Source organism: Leptopilina boulardi, unplaced genomic scaffold (assembly GCF_019393585.1).
Source record: "Leptopilina boulardi isolate dan_hultmark-lab unplaced genomic scaffold, ZJU_Lbou_2.1 LbouV2_377, whole genome shotgun sequence".
In the NCBI taxonomy this organism is placed as follows: Eukaryota; Metazoa; Arthropoda; class Insecta; order Hymenoptera; family Figitidae; genus Leptopilina; species Leptopilina boulardi.
This window is the reverse complement of record NW_026137948.1, coordinates 334,150-353,629: the sequence shown is the minus strand read 5'-3', so window position 1 is coordinate 353,629 and position 19,480 is coordinate 334,150. Positions and strand designations below refer to the sequence as shown.

Genomic DNA, 19,480 nt, shown 5'->3' with positions numbered 1-19,480 from the left:
AGTATGGTACTTTTTTGTTAATATTTCAAAGAAACCTTGGCGAGCGGGGGGGGGGTTCGGAAATGGCTGAAAGTATTCTGCTGTCAAAGTTGGGTTGAATTTAAGTCATGGCTATTTGACCTTTTAGACTAGAGGCCAAAAACCATAACTAACCAAGTTAGGTGGAATCATTAGTACCAGTTCAGGTAGCATGATGACGCGGTCTTAGTCCACGTAAGGTACTGTTTTGTTCGGTGATTTCGAATTGCGTGCGATTTTTCAGGTATGATCCATTTTTGTTCGAATTGCGTCCCGATCCTTCCCTCCCTGTGTTTGAATTGCGTGCCGTTCCCTCCCAAATCGCCTTCGTATAGCTATAGGCGCAAGGCGCTATTCCTGCTTTTATTCACTTATTTATTTAACAAATGACGAAGGATTATTGCATTACTGCTGCCAGTTCTAAACCTGGACAGGGTTTCTACAAATTTCTCTTCGCGAAATTCCATGATTTTTTTATGATTTCTAGGTGATAAATGATAAAATTTCCATGATACTTTAAAACTCACTATAAATATAAATTATGACGAATTAAAATACTAAAAATGGATATCATTGTCAACGAACGTGTAAATTCGAGTCTTAGATCATGGAATTGAAAAAATTCCATGATATGATCAGAAATTCCATGAGATTTCTATAATTCCATGATCCACTTAGGAACATAATTTTTCTTATTATCTAAAATTAACTATAATAATCTTGGTATTCATTCATTCATTCCGTCCGGACCCCTTGGTTTTCGGTGACAGAGAAAAGAACAAGTTATGGAGAGAGAAAGATATATCTTTATTTTGCAAATGAGGGTTCGCTTGACCTGCAATCTTTTAAAGAGGATTAATTAATAACTCTGAGGACCCAGGTAATAATTTCTTTCTCCCTTTATCACGTGAAAAAACTATAAAGAAAGTCTAAAACTGAATAGGTAACGCATACCTTTCTTTCTTACACCAAGGAATATAACATAAGTACTTCTTCGTTTAACATTGCGTTTCTCTATCTAGACAATTCAAAATGGCATAAGATCACTTTTTTTTCAATTTTATATATTTTTGTCCACTTTTTGGTATTACCATAAAGTTTGAACTCTTTTCCACATAATGCATATATTCTATGTAAATTATATTGTGATTAAATAGAAAAATTTCAAGTTTTTGGAACTTGATACATTTTTCTTGTTTTCAAGGTTTGTGTTAAACAGTGGGACACCTATTATTAAATAATGAATATTTGTTTCAATAGTAATATTCTGCTTCATACTTTATAAATATATATGTTTTGCATTAAATAACGTTAACAAATGTTGCAAAACACTTATATTTTAATAATATTTTACATTTTTATAATACGATGTCAAGTTTCATATAAAAAATTGTTATTATTTTTTTTTACGTTTACAGCAATGCTGATCATACGTCATAATTTGGTCATGACATAAAAACAATTTGGAGGAAAATTTGAATAGTCGTTCTCTTATCAAGTGTTATTTTTCAAATGTTGCCGAACAACAATTGTAATAATTATAAATTTTGAATTTTTTAATGTTTTTTACCAAAAAAAATCACATTTTTAGTCGCTGTGTAAGTATAAATGCGCATGTGTATAGATAGTGTGTTGTCATAAACATGGTTTACATTTAAATTTTGGTCGAGTTTCTTTAAGTAGTTTTTCAGAAAATTAAAGTGACCTACTGTTTAAACTGTCCCACTGTTTATCACTCTCCCCTACCTGTATTAGAGCCCAAGAAAATTTTAATAAAAAAATTTAAAAATTATTACCTAATCTTCATTAACAAAGGCTCTATTGTCCAAGGATTGGTATTGTTTGTGGTAATTGTTCTGAGAGTCTAATACAGGTATATACATATTTTTTTTTTATTTTGAAAACAGAAAGAAAGAAGAGTAAGATTTTTAGGCGAAGATATTCTTATGTTATTTTGAATCCTCTAGATAGAGAAATGCAATATTAAATGAAAATTATATGTTATATTTCTTGATGTGAGAAAGAAAGATATACATTACCTCTTCAGTTTTTGACTTTTATCTTTATATTTCCTTGTGATAATACACGGAAAAAATGTTGAGACGTCGGACATGCCGATGTCAATGTAAACCTACTGTACATTTCATTATGTACTCAGAGTTAATCTTCATTAACAAAGGTTCTATTGGCCAAGGGTTGGTACATCTTTATTTTTCTATATAATAAATGTGAAAAAAGAAATTATTACCTGGGTCCTCAGAGTTAATCCCCATTAACAAAGGTTCTATTGTCCAATGGTTGGTATTTTGTGGTATTTGTTCCGGGGTTTTAATACAGGTATAAATACGTATATATGTTATTTGTAATGAACTACTGATTACTCATATAAGAGTGTCCTTTTTGCACTTATTGGCTGATCAGTAGTTACTGATTCATAGTTACTCATAGTTCTCTCATTCTTTTGGATATTTGGTAGTTTTATTGGATAAAAGGCAAAATTGGTTATATTGGATTAAAGTAAAAATTGGTTATATTGGATTAAAGGAAAAATTGGTTATATTTAGTAAAAGGTAAAATTAATTGTATTGAATTAAAGGAAAAATTGCTTATTTTCGAGTTATTTTTAATAATAGGTAAAATTGGTTGTATTGAATTAAAGACAAAATTGGTTATATTTAATAAAAGGATAAATTGGTTATATTAGAGAGAGTGAGCAAAAGGGTTAAAGATATTTAGATTTTCATCAATCAAAAATAAAATTAAACGAAGTATACTATGGCCAACATAAAAGAGTATGTTATTTTAAGTGATAAAGATTTAAAAATTATTGAAAATAGAAATAAATTGTTAAATTACATGCATATGTACAAATTTGAAGAATTATTAAGAAAAGATTCCAATTCATTTTTCAATGTGCAAAGTACTTTGTATGTACAAATGCTTGATTTTATTGTCCCAATTAGAGAAGGTGATAAACATATTCAAACACTTTTTAGCGGTAATAACAATTATGGTCACTGAATTTATGTTTATTACGATAGAGTAAGGCTTTATATTTTTGATAGCCTTAATGAGGGGTGTTTAAATGTGCATCAAATAAAATGTTTAATTAGATTGTTCCCTTTTAAACCAACAGTAGTTTTTGAAGCTGTTAATCAACAACTTTTTGGTAGTGTTTAGTGTGGAGTATATGCAATAGCATTTGCAACATCTGTATTATTTAACGTAATGCCAAACCGTGTCAATTATGAAACTGATAATAACAAAATGAGAAACCATTTTAAGTCAATGTTTGAAAATAATCGCTTAAATCATTTTCTGGCAGTAAGAACGTCTCACAATAGGAATTCGATAATAGAGAATAATTAGAACCGTCTTTTCATAAATTGAACTTAGGAACATAAAAATTATATTTTAAACTCTTGTTCTGTTTTTAATACTTTGCACAGTAATAATATTAACAGAGTTCTATTAACACAATATTTAAAAATTAAACATTGTCTAAATGACACTAGTGAAAAGAAAATAATTTGTACAACTGATAATAATGTGAACAAAATTTCACCACATGAATATTTAAAAATGAAGAATTTTCTGAGTAAAGAAAATGATAAAAAGATAATTCGAGCAATTAAAGAGAAGGGAAGAAAAAGGAAGGCAAGGCGCGAAGTTACATATGAGCAGAAAATAATAAGACAGGAGAATGAGAGATTGAGAAAACGTAATCGTAATAAAACAGAAATAAAAAAGAAAGAGCGCAAAAAAAATTTGACATGCAAAAAAAAAAGAAATTATCTACAAAAACTGAAGATGAAAAGAAAATACGCAAGGATAAAAATTTGGCATGTAGGAAAAGCAAAATATCAATGGAAACTCAAGATGAAAAGAAAGTGCGTCAAGAAAATAATTTGTCATGTAAGAAGAAAAAATTTTCTACGGAAACGGAAGATGAAAAGAAAGTGCTTTAAGAAAAGAATTTGGCATGTAAAAACGATAATTGGAATAAAAAAACTGCAGGAGTTGCAATAATGTCTTTTAAAGATTTCAATGAAAGTAAAGTTCCACAGAATTATTTAGGTTTAATAAATGTAGAATGTAAGTTTTGTAATGCGTTACATTTTTTGTGTGAAAGACCGTCACATAGATCATATAGATACATCACCGAGGAATGTCCCCGTGAAGAGGACATTATTATATCGCCTGAATGTCACAAAAATATTGCCGCTTGATATCAGCTTGACATTCGAGCAATATTCCTTGCTACTTGGGTGGTAGATCCAATATAAAGAAATTTTTTTTACATTTCTAATATTAAATTTTTTTGAAAAAAAATGAATAAAAAATATGGTTAATGCACACTAGCAACGTAGTCGGCCGCTTGCGGACGACAAAGTTGCTAGTATAGATAATATAGTAAAAAAAAGACAAATAAATTTTAGTTTTTGAAAAGAAAAAATCACTTATTTCTTTTGAGTTGTTGATAAAATTCTTAGATTAAAATTGTTAAATATTTTTTAAAAATTAACTTAATTAATTTTTCTTTAATTTATTAAAAAATTAATAAACTGGCAAGGGCCATGAGAGAGCCTTACTCAAAGTAGAACTAAGTGGGTAAATTTCTGCACGGGAAAAGAACCTTGCAAAACGCAAACAGAGAATCTATTTTGCGTTGGCTTGTAGAGTGCGAAGGGAAATGTGTAACCTAAAATTTCTACTCGTGGATTCAAAAACTCAAAATGAAGAGAAAATAAAATTTTTAATTAAACAATATTTAGACCCATCCCGTTAATACAAAATGGATATGTAAAATATAATAAAAATAAGGGACGTTCCACGTCAAACGGAACAGAGCTCTAGCCAAAAATTGGCTTGATAAAAAAAATCGTTTAAGGGCTGAAAAAACTTGTACACTCTTGTACTTTCGAAAGCAGATGGGCGATTTCAGAAATTCAATATGGCGGCGCCTCTAGATGTGATATAAGTCATCAATGTCACGATTCGACAAATACAAACATGAATAAAATTTCCAAAATTAATTAAATTGAATCAAAAAATACACTTTTAAGCATTTTTGTGGTCGCTGAATACGAATCTGAAGTCAGATTTTAAAAATTCAAAATGGCGGATCCAAAATGCTGGTCGATTTTTGTTAAAACTAAATATTTTTTCTCAAAACTGGTTACTCGGGGGTTTTTGGGGTCGCTGAATATGAATCTGCAGTCAGATTTTAAAAATTCAAAATGGCGGATCCAAAATGGTGGTCGATTTTTTGTTATAACTCAATTTTTTTAAGAAACTGGTTACTCGGGGGTTTTTGGGGTCGCTGAATACGAATCTGAAGTCTGATTTTAAAAATTCAAAATAGCGGATCCAAAATGGTGGTCGATTTTCGTTAAAATTCAATTTTATCTTCGAAACTTGTTATTTGGGTGTTTTCGGTGTGGATGAATTAATTATAAAATTAGATTTTTTTGATTAAATATGTTATTCGGGTGTTTTAAAGGTCGCTTATTTTTAAAACAAAGGAGCACTTGTATATTTTTTAGCCAAGTGTCTTTGAAACCTTTTATGAATGATAGCATTGTAACTAACAGTGTATATTTTTTAGAGCTTTATGATTTTACCTATGTAAAAGAAAGATTTAAATATCAAAAGTCCTTACAAACACTTTACTACTCATTAATTTTACATATTATTTTTTTATTTTTCATATGCGCTTAGTTTTTTATTATTATTATTTTATTTACAACATATTCGCATTCAGCGACCCCAAAAACCCCCGAGTAACCAGTTTTGAGAAAAAATATTTAGTTTTAACAAAAATCGACCACCATTTTGGATCCGCCATTTTGAATTTTTAAAATCTGACTGCAGATTCATATTCAGCGACCCCAAAAACCCCCGAGTAACCAGTTTTGAGAAAAAATTGAGTTATAACAAAAATCGACCACCATTTTGGATCCGCCATTTTGAATTTTTAAAATCTGACTTCAGATTCGTATTCAGCGACCCCAAAAATGCTTATTAAAGATTTTTTTTTTTTTTTTATTATTATTATTTTATTTACAACATATTCGCATTCAGCGACCCCAAAAACCCCCGAGTAACCAGTTTTGAGAAAAAATATTTAGTTTTAACAAAAATCGACCACCATTTTGGATCCGCCATTTTGAATTTTTAAAATCTGACTGCAGATTCATATTCAGCGACCCCAAAAACCCCCGAGTAACCAGTTTTGAGAAAAAATTGAGTTATAACAAAAATCGACCACCATTTTGGATCCGCCATTTTGAATTTTTAAAATCTGACTTCAGATTCGTATTCAGCGACCCCAAAAATGCGTATTATGTGTATTTTTTGATTCAATTTAATTAATTTTGGAAATTTTATTCATGTTTGTATTTGTCGAATCGTGACATTGATGACTTATATCACATCTAGAGGCGCCGCCATATTGAATTTCTGAAATCGCCCATCTGCTTTCGAAAGTACAAGAGTGTACAAGTTTTTTCAGACCTTAAACGATTTTTTTTATCAAGCCAATTTTTGGCTAGAGCTCTGTTCCGTTTGACGTGGAACGTCCCATAAATATAATATAATATAATATAATAATATAAAATATAATAAAAAATTCAGATTTAAAGTTCTCCGCTCTACAGAAAGAACTAGCATCACCGACAACATTCGTATTGTAATGTCTACAAACACGTTGGTTAGCCATGTTTACATCAATATCAACCCGACGTGTGATAAGCACTATCAAATCTGAACACAGCCCTGAGTTTGGGTCAAATAAATCACACTGGATAGTACCTCACAGATAGTAGAAAAAATTACACATAACAAAATTAAAAAATTGGCCACAATAAGAAAAAATAATGGGAAACCAATTATCACACACCAGAGAGGGATGGATAAGTAATCCAGTAAATCCAGACACAAAACGACAGTTCACTCAGAACGCGATTAATAATTGAAATTCTTACAAAAATTATCTCTAAAAATGTTCATTTACCCTCCTCTTTTTACCTCTTTTTGTTATTTACTTTCTGGTTTATTGTTGATAAATAAGTATTAATTAATAAATAAACTATTTAAATATTGTCCATTGAGAACTTTCAGTTGACTTAAATAATATTATCTTATTTGCAATAATTTCGTAAAAAATTTTAAAGGCGCTCGTATTCCTCACCGATCCCGAATATACTTCTGTCGTGTCCCATTGGAGTAAAAGAGACAAAAGATATTTCTGTCTCTTCTACTCCAATGATATACGACGCAAGTATACTCGGGATCGGTGAGGTATACAAGCGCCTTAACATTTTAAATGTGCTTTCGTTTTCAATTAAAAAGAGAAATAGTAATACAATTTAAATTTTATCAAAGCATGGATAATTAATTTTTGCCAATATTAGAACTTTTGAAAATTGTATATTCGAAACAAGCAAATTTAGGGTTATGTTTCTTAATTTTAACCTTGTGTATAATACGTGTATATTACACGTAAAATACCTTGTATTATACTCTTGGGTTTCTACGTACCCATTTCTGCTAAAAAATGCACTACGTAATGAAGACCCGCTTTTATGACGTACCCTTAATCTAAAAGGTAAACCTTTTGTTTTTATTCTTCTTAAATTAGCTTTATCTTTTAATTTTTCTATATAGAGGGGCAATGAGAAAAGAGAAAGTGTCAGATTTAGGACTCCTAGATGTAGAAGAGGACGTATATATTTGTCTGTTTCTCCCTCACACTTCAGGTTTGTGACTTCAATTCCACTTTGGGCGATTTGGAAATTATATAGAAAAAATCGGACAAGTGCGAGTTACACTTGCATTAAAACCGAGGGTTCCGTGCCATTAAACCTAAAATTTAAGTGGGTTAAAGTGTGAAGGTTGGTGGAAAAAGTCCAATTTTGCTTAATTTTTCCTGTAATGTGAGCATAAAAGCACATAGATATACACATTAATCACATATAACAAAAATTATCAGTTTTTCCTTGAAAACGCTATGATTATCAACTCTAATCATAATCACTATATTTTTCTTGTAATCTACACGTAAAAATACGTAAAAATGTATAAATATGAAGCCCTTTAGATAAAATTTTCTTCGTTTTTTGAAGAAAATTTATGATTTTTTTCGAAAATTATAATTTTTTTTTTAAATCGCTATGATAATCAACTCCAATCGTTCTCGTTATATTATTTTTGTAATCTACACGTAAAAATGTATAAATTTAAAGTTCTTTAGATAAAATATTCTTCGTTTTTTGAAGAAAATTCATGATTTTTATGGAAAATTATCAGTTTTTCCTTGAAATCGATATGATAATCAACTCCAATAGTACTCGCTATATTTTTTTTGTAATCTACACGTAAAAATACGTAAAAATGTATAAATTTGATTCCCTTAAGATAATATTTTCTTCTTTTTTTATTCGAAAAATACATGATTTTTTCTAAAAATATGAGTTTTTCTTAAAAACAATATAATCATTAACTCCAATAGTGCTCGCTGAATTTTTTCTGTAATCTATACGCAAAAATACGTATGTATACCAAATATAAACTGTATTGGTCAAGTAGTGTATGCGCTAGGAGGATTAAGGGGACTTTCTGGTTTAGAATTTCAAAAAAACCGATTTTTTTTGCTTATAACTTGTTACTCGGGGGTTTTTGGGGTCGCTGATTACGAATTTGATGTCAGTTTTTGAAAATACAAAATGGCGGATCCAATATGGCGGACGAAAAAATAAAAATTCAACCGGATTTGCTTAAAACTTGTTACTCGGGGGTTTTTGGGGTCGCTAATTACGAATTTGATGTCAGTTTTTGAAAATACAAAATGGCGGATCTAATATGGCGGACAAAGATTAAGAAATTAATTAAATTTAGTTGAAAATGGTTACTTGTGGCCTTTTGAGATTGCTAATTATGAATATAGGCACAAAACATTAACGTTCTAGGAACGTTTTAAATACATATACAAAAACTGACATCAAATTCGTAATCAGCGACCCCAAAAACCCCCGAGTAGCAAGTTTTAAGCAAATCCGGTTGAATTTTTCTTTTTTCGTCCGCCATATTGGATCCGCCATTTTGAATTTTAAAAACGGACATCAAATTCGTAATCAGCGACCCCAAAAACCCCCGAGTAACAAGTTTTAAGCAAATCCGGTTGAATTTTTCTTTTTTCGTCCGCCATATTGGATCCGCCATTTTGGATTTTCCAAAATGGACATAAAATTCGTAATCAGCGATCCCAAAAACAGCGGGATACGAAGTTCTGTTGTAATAAAAAGTTGTTTGATATTCATGACTCAATAAATTATGTTATGAAAACTTTGAACGCGTTTTTCTCGAAAACTCATTTTTCAAACTGGTACAGAGCTTTTCTCGAAATCTACCGAACCGATTTTGAAATCCCAAAAATTTTTCGATTCTTTATTTAAAAAACTGGTGCCTAAACCTCTAAAAACTCATATTTCTACCCCCTGTGTTTTTATATGGAGGTAAATTGACCCAAAAACACGGCGTTTTTGCGAATTTTTGAGAAAAATGTACATAAAAAATAAAAAAACGTTTAAAAAAATCGTTTTTGAGGTTTAGGCACAAGAATAAATCCTTATGAAGAGATTCCCGTTTGGAACTTAAATTTATGTATTACAGGTTGCCCGGAATCTAACGTACCAAAAAAAATCCGGCAGCCCCCTGCGGGGGCGGCCACATTCTCATCACGCGATTCGCGCGTAGGGGCTCGCTTCGCTCGCTAGTTTGAGCGCGCCTTGGGCGCGCAAAGGATGATCGTCCCGCTTCGCGGTCCGATATTGATACGCGCTTCGCGCGCATTGTTTAGGCATCGCCCTACGCGCTTTGCTTGTTTATTACCATTCAAAACCTAGTAGCATTAATTACTTTTTAAATACACTGTGTAATTCAAAAATTTTTCAATTACATTCAAAAATTGTATTAATTATACTACCTGAAAGTAGATGAATGACCCAAGAATCCATTTGTTAGAATGAGATTTTGTAGTTGTTTCAGACTTTGTAGTTGATTTATTAGAAACAACTCATAGTCTATATTAAAATGCTTTAAATTGAATTATACAAATAGGTAAGTTATAAAGGTATTAGAATAAATGGATATACTTCCGAAGTAGGGGTACCTCCGATCTTAATGAAACTTGGTATTTTAACGTATTTTGGTGCGCTGATTACGAAAATGATAGTGAAAATTGGCGCAAATTTGATTATCATGGTAAGAAACATTAAAAACACCATAAAATCATGGTTTTTTTACGATTATCTCGTAAAAAACAAAAAATTTCGAAAAAAGTTTTAGACAAAAGTTTTAGATCTCAAAAATACACACATTTTATGTTTTATGCATTTTTTACCAAAAGTCATTATTTTTCGAGAAAAATGGTCCGAAAGTAATTTGCGGAAATTGTGGGGTGGAGTCTATGTTTTAATTTTCTATATTTCCAAGCAAATACAGTACATCTTTAAGTTAGGTGATCCACTTCAGAAATTTTTACTCAAATCACTTTTTCTATTTTTGATTTTTGCCTGTGAAATATAAGAGCAACTCAAAATTTATGGTGTTTTTGATCATTTTTTGGATTTTGACATTTTTACCCGAAATTTTGCGTTTTTTACGAGTTAATCGCAAAAAACCATGACTTTATGGTGTTTTTTATGGTTTTTACCATGATAATAAAATTTGCGCCAATTTTCACTATCATTTTCGCAATCAGTGCACCAAAATACGTTAGTATACCAAGTTTCATTAAGATCGGAGGTACCCCTACTTCGGAAGTACACCCGAAAGTAGACAGCGTAACTAGCAGTGTCACTCTCTTATTGCAATTCTAAAGCTATAAATCGAAAGCTGACGTAATTCCGGATTCAACGAGCCCTATATGAAATATTTTGAATTAGAGGATTTTAAATAAACAATTGCACCGACGGAATAGCTCAGTTGGTTGGTGCTCCAGGCTTTGCGGGTTGAGCGAATGAGGTTCGCGCCCCCCGTCAGCCGGGGATTTTTCCGACACGTGAGCTATTCTGAGCAAGAGGTTTGACGTCTAGGTGCGACGGTATACATTGTCGATTAATTGTCCGATATGTACCGCCGAAACTAGACAGTCGATAAACCGGTTGTACTCAGAAGAGGTTTTTCTACAGTTTCCCTCTTCTCTGGCGAGAAAACCCAATGACGGGTGGTTCAGGCAAATGCGAGTACTCCTATCTTCGAAAGTCGCACTGTAGGCGCATTAGGTTAAAAATTTGCAAAAATTTGTAGAATGGTTATGCTTCATCCATAAAAAGTATTTCTCGGGGACTCTTGTCGAGTGCGTAATATACCAACAGGGCAGGAGTATAAACGAAGAAAAAAAAATAAAAAAAAAAAATAAACAATTGCAATATTAGCCAATTGTTTAATAACAATGCACTAATCCAAAATACTTGATATAGGGCTCGTTGGATGTGGAATTATGTCAACTTTTATTTAATAATGTCAGAATTACGATAATTTTATTTGTTTATATAATGTATAATTTTTTATGAACACAAATTCATTAATTAATTAATATCTCGAAGACAAAAAGGAAATTTCCATATTTTTTATGTTGAAAGTATACGTTTTAAACTTTCTAAAAAAATTTAAAAAATTAAAAACAAGACTGATTTTGAAAAAAAGTAAAAAAAATTTTAATTTTTAAAAAATGGGGTAAAATTTTGAATTTTTAAAAAAAAATTTTTTAATCAATCGAAAAAGCACATGAAGTATTTTGGATTAGTGGATTGTTAATAAACAATTGGCTAATATTTCAATTGTTTGTTTAAAATCCTCTAATCCAAAATATTTCATATAGGGCTCGTTGGATACGGAATTAGGTGAGCTTTCAATTGATAATTTCCGAATTGCAATAACTTTATTTATTTGTTAAATATTTTATTTTTTATTAACATTAATTAATTTATATCTCAAAAATAACAAAAGAGTACATCTCAATATTTTTTGTGCTGAAAATACACATTTTTAACTTTAAAAAAAAAATTAAAAAAGACCGAACTTAAAAAAAGTCAAAAAAAAGTTTTGATTTCCAAAAAATGGATCAAATTTTGAATTTTTTTGAAAATTTTTCCACATCATTTGAAAGAGCAGAAAAAACCTTTCGAAAACATATATGTGACCGGGTCTGAGAAAACGGTGTTATCGACCAAAAAATCGATTTCTTTTTTCTGATGGTTTCTTATAGTTAAAGGTCCTAAAAATACAATGCAACTAGTCCCAAATGTTAAAAAAATTGTTGCATTTGTTTAAACAAATTTAAAAAAAAATATTTTTTCGAAAAAACTTTTTAAGGCCAGGTCCAAGTGAGGCAGCGCCATCTACATTGATACTAAAATTTTGGAAAATTTTCAATACAGCCTGTTCTTGAAAATAAGATGGTAAAATGCTTTTTCCTTTATGGATAATTGATTATTGGCAAAATATACACCAACTAAAACTTTTTTTGAGTTAAAATAATAAAAAAAATTTCATGTCAATAAATTAAATATGAGCACTTTTTTCACAAAAACTGTAACAGTACTTTCACAGAAATTACAATCAAAAATGCAATTTCCATTTGGAAAATTAATAAACGCTAAAAAATACACGACCTAAGATTTACCAATCACGAAAATAACAAAAAAATTTTTATTAAATATTTAACATATTGATACTGCTTTACTGATTGTGACAGCCCTTTGGTAGATTATGTATTTCAGGTGGTTAGCAACAGCGCCAATCTCCTCCTTTCGGCAAAACTGCGAAACGTCTGGTGACATATATAACCTGCTAAACGGCTGTCATAATGAGTAAAATATGTTATGTTAAAATACTTTTTTTTGTTATTTTCGTGATTGGTAAATCTTAGGTCGTGGATTTTTTAGCGTTTATTAATTTTCCAAATGGAAATTGCATTTTTGATTGTAATTTCTAAGAAAGTACTGTTACAGTTTTTGTGAAAAAAGTGCTCATATTTAATTTATTGACATGAAATTTTTTTTATTATTTTAACTCAAAAAAAGTTTTCAAGAAAAGGCTGTTGAAAATTTTCCAAAATTTTAGTTTCAATGTAGATGGCGCTGCCTCACTTGGACCTGGCCTTAATGAAAATATAAGTAATTTTAAAGCAAAAATCACTCTTGGTATTTTTACTTAAAATAAAAAATTAAAAACTTACAAATTTTTCAAAATTAACGAAAAATTCGACTTTAATCCTCGAATATGATCTCCAGGTATACCCGTCATCGGCGACCTTGTTGTCCAAGTGTTAAGGATATTTTCTCAAACCTCAAATATAAATGCCAAAACTGTTAACAAAAAATTCGAACTAAATTGTTGGCGATGATCCTTAAGTATACCCATCATCGGCAACCTGGTTCTGTATGTAAAAAATAACCATGGATTATTGTACGCTTGTCAGTTCTGAAGGTGCCTAAAAAATTTCAGCCCTCTAGAACATCAGCAAGTCGTTTAAATTAAAATTTCATATTTTGACCATAAAAATCGTGTTCAGCATAAAAAATACATAAGGAACACTTATGTAGGTCCTTTGAAATATAAAATGTTTCAAGAAATCTATTTTAATTAGTAGTAAAACTTTAAACGCGTTTTTCTCGAAAAGTTGATTTTGGTCGACAGCACCGTTTTCTCAGACCCGGTCACATATCTCAAATTCTTTTTCATCTTTCTGTTTAAAAGTTATAAGTCTTTAAAAATTCTTTGTTTAAATTTTTCAAAAAAATTCAACCCCTTCCCTTTCCTACAGCTTTTGCAAAAAACTTAACAATACTTCGTGGTAAAAGGACTCACCTCTAGAGCTAAACTATGTGCAAGTTACAGCCTGATCCGATCAACTTTTTTTTCACTACAGGAATTTTACCCCATATGTATATTAATAAAAGTTATTTTTTGTGTTTATATCGTACCCTGTGAAATTTTATAATTTACATATTTCTGTCTTTTTTACACAAAAGAATGTCAAAAATATGTATAAAAGATGTATGTATACATACATTTATTTACCTTCTGCAAAAAAATTTATAAAAAATAATTAATTTTAAAAAGTAAGTATAATTACCCAGAGAATTTTGGTTTTTTAGTTTTTCGCACTTTTCCCTGCTTGAGTAGAATAGCCTCAGTTGACGATAGTTAAAAATTGTTTTCTTTATAAAAATAATAAAATATAACTGTTTCTTTTTTTAAGTACAAATTAATCAGTCTAAGCAAGCATATAATAAAAATCTCATCGACTTCACATACGTCCTTTTCTAGCATTCTTCTTACTAATAATGAATTATTGTTTAAACGAATAATTATAAAGTTAATTTTTCACAATTTTTCTTTTAATATTGTAAGAAATTGACGTTATCCCTACAATATTGTATAAATGACTTTTCAAGATTAAATGGTTTAAAAAAAATCATTCGTTCAAATTTCAATTGCCAATATTTTACAAGATAAATTTCTTTCTTAAAACTATTTAGCATAGTTATTTAACACCTCAATAACTACAAAATGAATACACTTTTAGAAAAAAAACATTTTAAATTACAAACTATAAAAATCAGTAATAGAAGCAGGCACTATGAAAAACAGTTGCTTTGAAAACAACTACTATGGTAAAGATTGTTATGGTAGTGTTTGTCATGATAACAGTTGTCATGGTAACGGTTGTCATGGTAAAAGTTGTCATGATAACGGTTTTCATGATAACGGTTGTCATGATAACGGTTTTCATAGTAACAGTTGTCATGATAATGGTTGTCATGATAACAGTTGTAATGATAACAGTTGTAATGATAACAGTTGTAATGATAACAGTTGTAATGATAACAGTTGTAATGATAACAGTTGTAATGATAACAGTTGTAATGATAACAGTTGTAATGATAACAGTTGTAATGATAACAGTTGTAATGATAACAGTTGTAATGATAACAGTTGTAATGATAACAGTTGTAATGATAACAGTTGTAATGATAACAGTTGTAATGATAACAGTTGTAATGATAACAGTTGTAATGATAACAGTTGTAATGATAACAGTTGTAATGATAACAGTTGTAATGATAACAGTTGTAATGATAACAGTTGTAATGATAACAGTTGTAATGATAACAGTTGTAATGATAACAGTTGTAATGATAACAGTTGTAATGATAACAGTTGTAATGATAACAGTTGTAATGATAACAGTTGTAATGATAACAGTTGTAATGATAACAGTTGTAATGATAACAGTTGTAATGATAACAGTTGTAACGATAACAGTTGTAACGATAACAGTTGTAACGATAACAGTTGTAATGATAACAGTTGTAATGATAACAGTTGTAATGATAACAGTTGTAATGATAACAGTTGTAATGATAACAGTTGTAATGATAACAGTTGTAATGATAACAGTTGTAATGATAACAGTTGTTATGAATTTGAGTTTTATTTTAAAAATTATTAATGAATTACTTGTTTTTCAATTTCTCATAATATATTACAGTTTTAAATACTCAATATTGTCAGAAAAAAATTGACAACCTTAAATATACTTTTGACAAAACAAAATCATTGTAATACTTGCAGATTGTTACTAATGTGTTAGTATAGAAAAAATTAATTCCCTAACCTATCTGCATTTCCCTTAGTATTCGAATAGAAAGACGTATTATACTTTTACTCGTGTGCATAACTGCGAGTAAATGAATGTTGAAAATTTTAATGTATTCATTTATAATAAAATTAATTATATTATTTATATTATAACAAAAATTTCATTTTTTTAAAAAGTAGTTTAAGTAATTAGTAATATTGAAATTATTAATTGACCATGTGAAGTATCCCATGTAAAGAACAATTTAGAAAATCTTTGATCAAGTTAGAAGTTTACATAAACTTTAGTTCTATTAGATTCAATTTCAAAAAACAAAGACTATTAATTTATTTAAAAAATGTAAGACCTGGAGATGGTAAAATTTTTAAACCTTTGTAAAACATGGTATATTTTGACTACTTTTACTTCCTCTAAAGAAACCCAAAAAATATCTCAAAATATAAATTTTTTAGTTTTTTTACGAGGTTGTCCATGGTATAAATATTTTTTAAAATTATTTTTCAACAATAGAAAATGGAAATTAAAAATAATGTGTTTTTTTTATCTGAAAAGGACAATTTTAAAAAAATTTTCCATGAAATTCAGTTCTCCGTTAAAGTAGTTTTTTTAAAAAATGTATAGTTCGATAAGTGTGACGAGAACTTTTAAGTGTTCAAATTGATCATTTATTTCTGCAATACGCCTTTGACGTTATTGATTGTAATCTGTGTCAAGACCCAGTACATTTAGTTTCTCAAAAATTTATTAATATTATTTTTTAAACGCTCTCTGAATTTTAAAGGTTTTAGAGAATAATAATTATCTTAATGTCTGCATTACACTTGAAAAGAAAATAATTAATCTCTCTACTTAAAATTCCTTTTCCCACTTTTTGACCTATACATTTTTTCAAAAAATTACTTAAACCGAGAACTGAAACTTATTTAAAAAAAATGTTTAATTCTCCATTTAAGAAATATACATTTTTAATTTTTATTTTCAATTGTTAAAAAATAATTCAAAAAAAGTTTATAGCATTGAAAACCTTGTAAAAAAACCTACAAAATTCATATTTTAAGACATTTTTTTGATTTATTTTGAAGTAACTACAAGTTGTCAAAATATGCCATGTCTTACAAAGGTTTAAAACTTTTACCCTGTCCAGATCTTACATTTGTTTAAATAGATTAATAATCTTTGGTATTTAAATTTGTATTTAATAGGACTACTAAGGTTGTGTAAACTTTTAACCTGATCATAATTTTGACCTGGGTCGCTTTAAACTCATCATATATATTAAATTAGTATGAAAACACTTAATATTAATTGTCACTATATACTTGTCAATATCATTTGCGTAATTAATAATATTAATGTTATTAGCATTTACATTAACTTCAGATAAAACATTTAATGTTAGTTCTCACTTTTTCAACAATCAATATTATTTAAGCAATTAGCATTGTCACTTTGGTATAAGTATATGTCAATCAATATTATAGATTTTTGTATTAATTTTTATGTGAAACATTATTATATTATTGTTCAACATTCTTGCATAAAACAATAACTAGTTTTATTATAATACACCACATTATTTTCTTTTTTTAAAATTCAAAGTTTATTATTTATGTAATATTTGTAAAGACGAATCACCTGAAAAAGGTTTGTAACTGCAAACTATCAGCAAATAGCCGTTTGTGTAGTTCGGGTTAAGAAAGACAGGGTAATGATCTTACGATTGGAAAATACAAAGAAAGAATGAACTGTTCAACGAACATGATGAGCTAGTATATATTCGGCCCACATTCTCTGATGCTACGAGTAACCTAAATTACTCCCTCCAACCGAACCATCATCTTCAGGTGAACTCGGGTCTTCGATAAAACCCCACTTGCATTCGTGGAGCATTGTGCAGTAGTTTAAAGTGAAAGAAGATGTTTTCTTTATTTACTAAACATACAAGGTATATTCACAACTGTGATTTCTGTTTAATTTTTTGACAAACAATGAACATTTTATAGAAGGAGTATGTTAAGACACCCACCCCATGATAATGATTCTTTTATTAACATGGATGAATTCCTTTAAAACTTTTTTATTAATAGCACATATATATATATATATATATATATATATATTTACTTTGAAAAACTAATATTAAAGTCCCTTTAAACATTTTTCTACATACAAACCGATTTTATAAATGATAGATACATTATAATAGAATCGAATGACGAATATGTAGGTAGAAATAAATATCTAAAAATAATTTCTAAAGTATTCAGAGAATAATAATCTATAAAAAACATATCTACAAATTTAAAAACATTCCTTAAGTATAATATTACAGCAAATGTACTTTCAAATATTTCGAAAGCACTAAATTAATATAATGCATCAACTTTACGTGGTTTGATATCTGTGATCTTACTGAAAACACAGAAAACGCCAGAACTAAAAATTACTTTAATCAGATTTAATTGGAAGTGCAAAAAAAATGAGACAATTCTAACTGACATAGAACGTGGCGCTATCTTACTGACTCATTTTTGTTGCACTTCAGACACAGTGCAACAGCATTTTCAGTTCTGAGATCGCATAGGGTGATTCTTACAGGTGTTTTGACGCTGAACACGAATCTAACCTCAGAATTGCTCCCCAGTAAAAAAAGTTGCATAGCAGAAGCCTGGATTCCTTAAACCAACTCCTAAGCTGGTATACGGAATCTTGACTTTTCTGTATTACAGCCTTTACTGTAAAACGAAATTATAAGGAGGTTGTATACGGACAACTTTTGCATGACTTTTAATAATAAAATACCTGTTTTAAAATAAATTGATTTGTTTAATTTTAATATCAAATATTTTAAAAAACTAAATTATAAGGAAATGTCAATTCAAAGACAAAAGTGTTATTTTATTCACTAAAGTAGCTAAAAGAAACGCGCGTAGACGCGCATGATATCTATAATTTTTTTATGCAAAATTAAAAATTTATTTTTATTTGAAAGAAAGTTATTTGAATTTTGATCTCACAAAATTAATAATGTTATTTTTGAAATCGTTATTGTATTACTGTCTCAACATTATGGTGTTATAATATAATAGTTTAGTTAATTTGTAAATATAATCTGTGCATAGCTTCTGGTGGACATACATAACGTGTGTTTAAATAATGTTCAATTTCAGCCTATTGAATTTTCTGATTATCATCTTTATAACCTATTATTGCACAGTCAATATGACCTTTAAATTTTGTACTCAAATAAAGATTATATGCTACGATCATCGAATTGTCAGCAATACATTTAATTAGCCCATCTCAGGATCCATGCAGGGTGAATACCTATTTTGTTTACCGCAAGGCCCATGAACTTGAAATCACTTTACAATGTTAAAAAGTTCTGGATTCTTTATTTCGTCTGGGAATTCAGCGCATCTCCTTTTATTTAAAGTTTCTGCATCGCAAATTTGTGTACGAAAAAATATAATTAAACGCACATGTGTCAATCCACGCTTTTTCTTCTCTATGAAAGACGATACATATAAAATTGTAAAGAATAAAATTACAAGTACCTTGAGCATGCTTAAGGTTAACAGTCCATCCAGGACCACCATAAGGAAGCATTGAAGGATATGTCATGGGATAAACATTTTCACTAACAATAAGACTAGAAATTATTTTCTCATTATTTTCTGTTGTGTATTCTGAATTTTGATAATTTGTAAATTTTTGCAACAGTCATCAAAATCGATATTTTCATAAAATTAGAATTTTTGTTTTTACTTTAAAATTTACATAATCCGA

General features: G+C 29.2%; 1 protein-coding gene across 2 annotated transcripts in view; it reads right to left on the bottom strand.

Moving 5' to 3' along the window:
- LOC127287893 (uncharacterized) overlaps positions 1 to 17,467 on the bottom strand; it is a 157,979-nt gene extending 140,512 nt beyond the window's left edge. Inside the window, exon 1 of one of the 2 annotated variants that reach the window (XM_051315048.1) lies at positions 17,327 to 17,467. The gene's annotated coding sequence lies outside the window, so the exon portion shown is untranslated. Of the gene's footprint in view, positions 1 to 13,261; positions 13,283 to 17,326 lie in introns of those variants that run through there. The other variant, XM_051315049.1, reaches the window with a different exon arrangement.
- Positions 17,468 to 19,480: the final 2,013 nt, after the last annotated feature.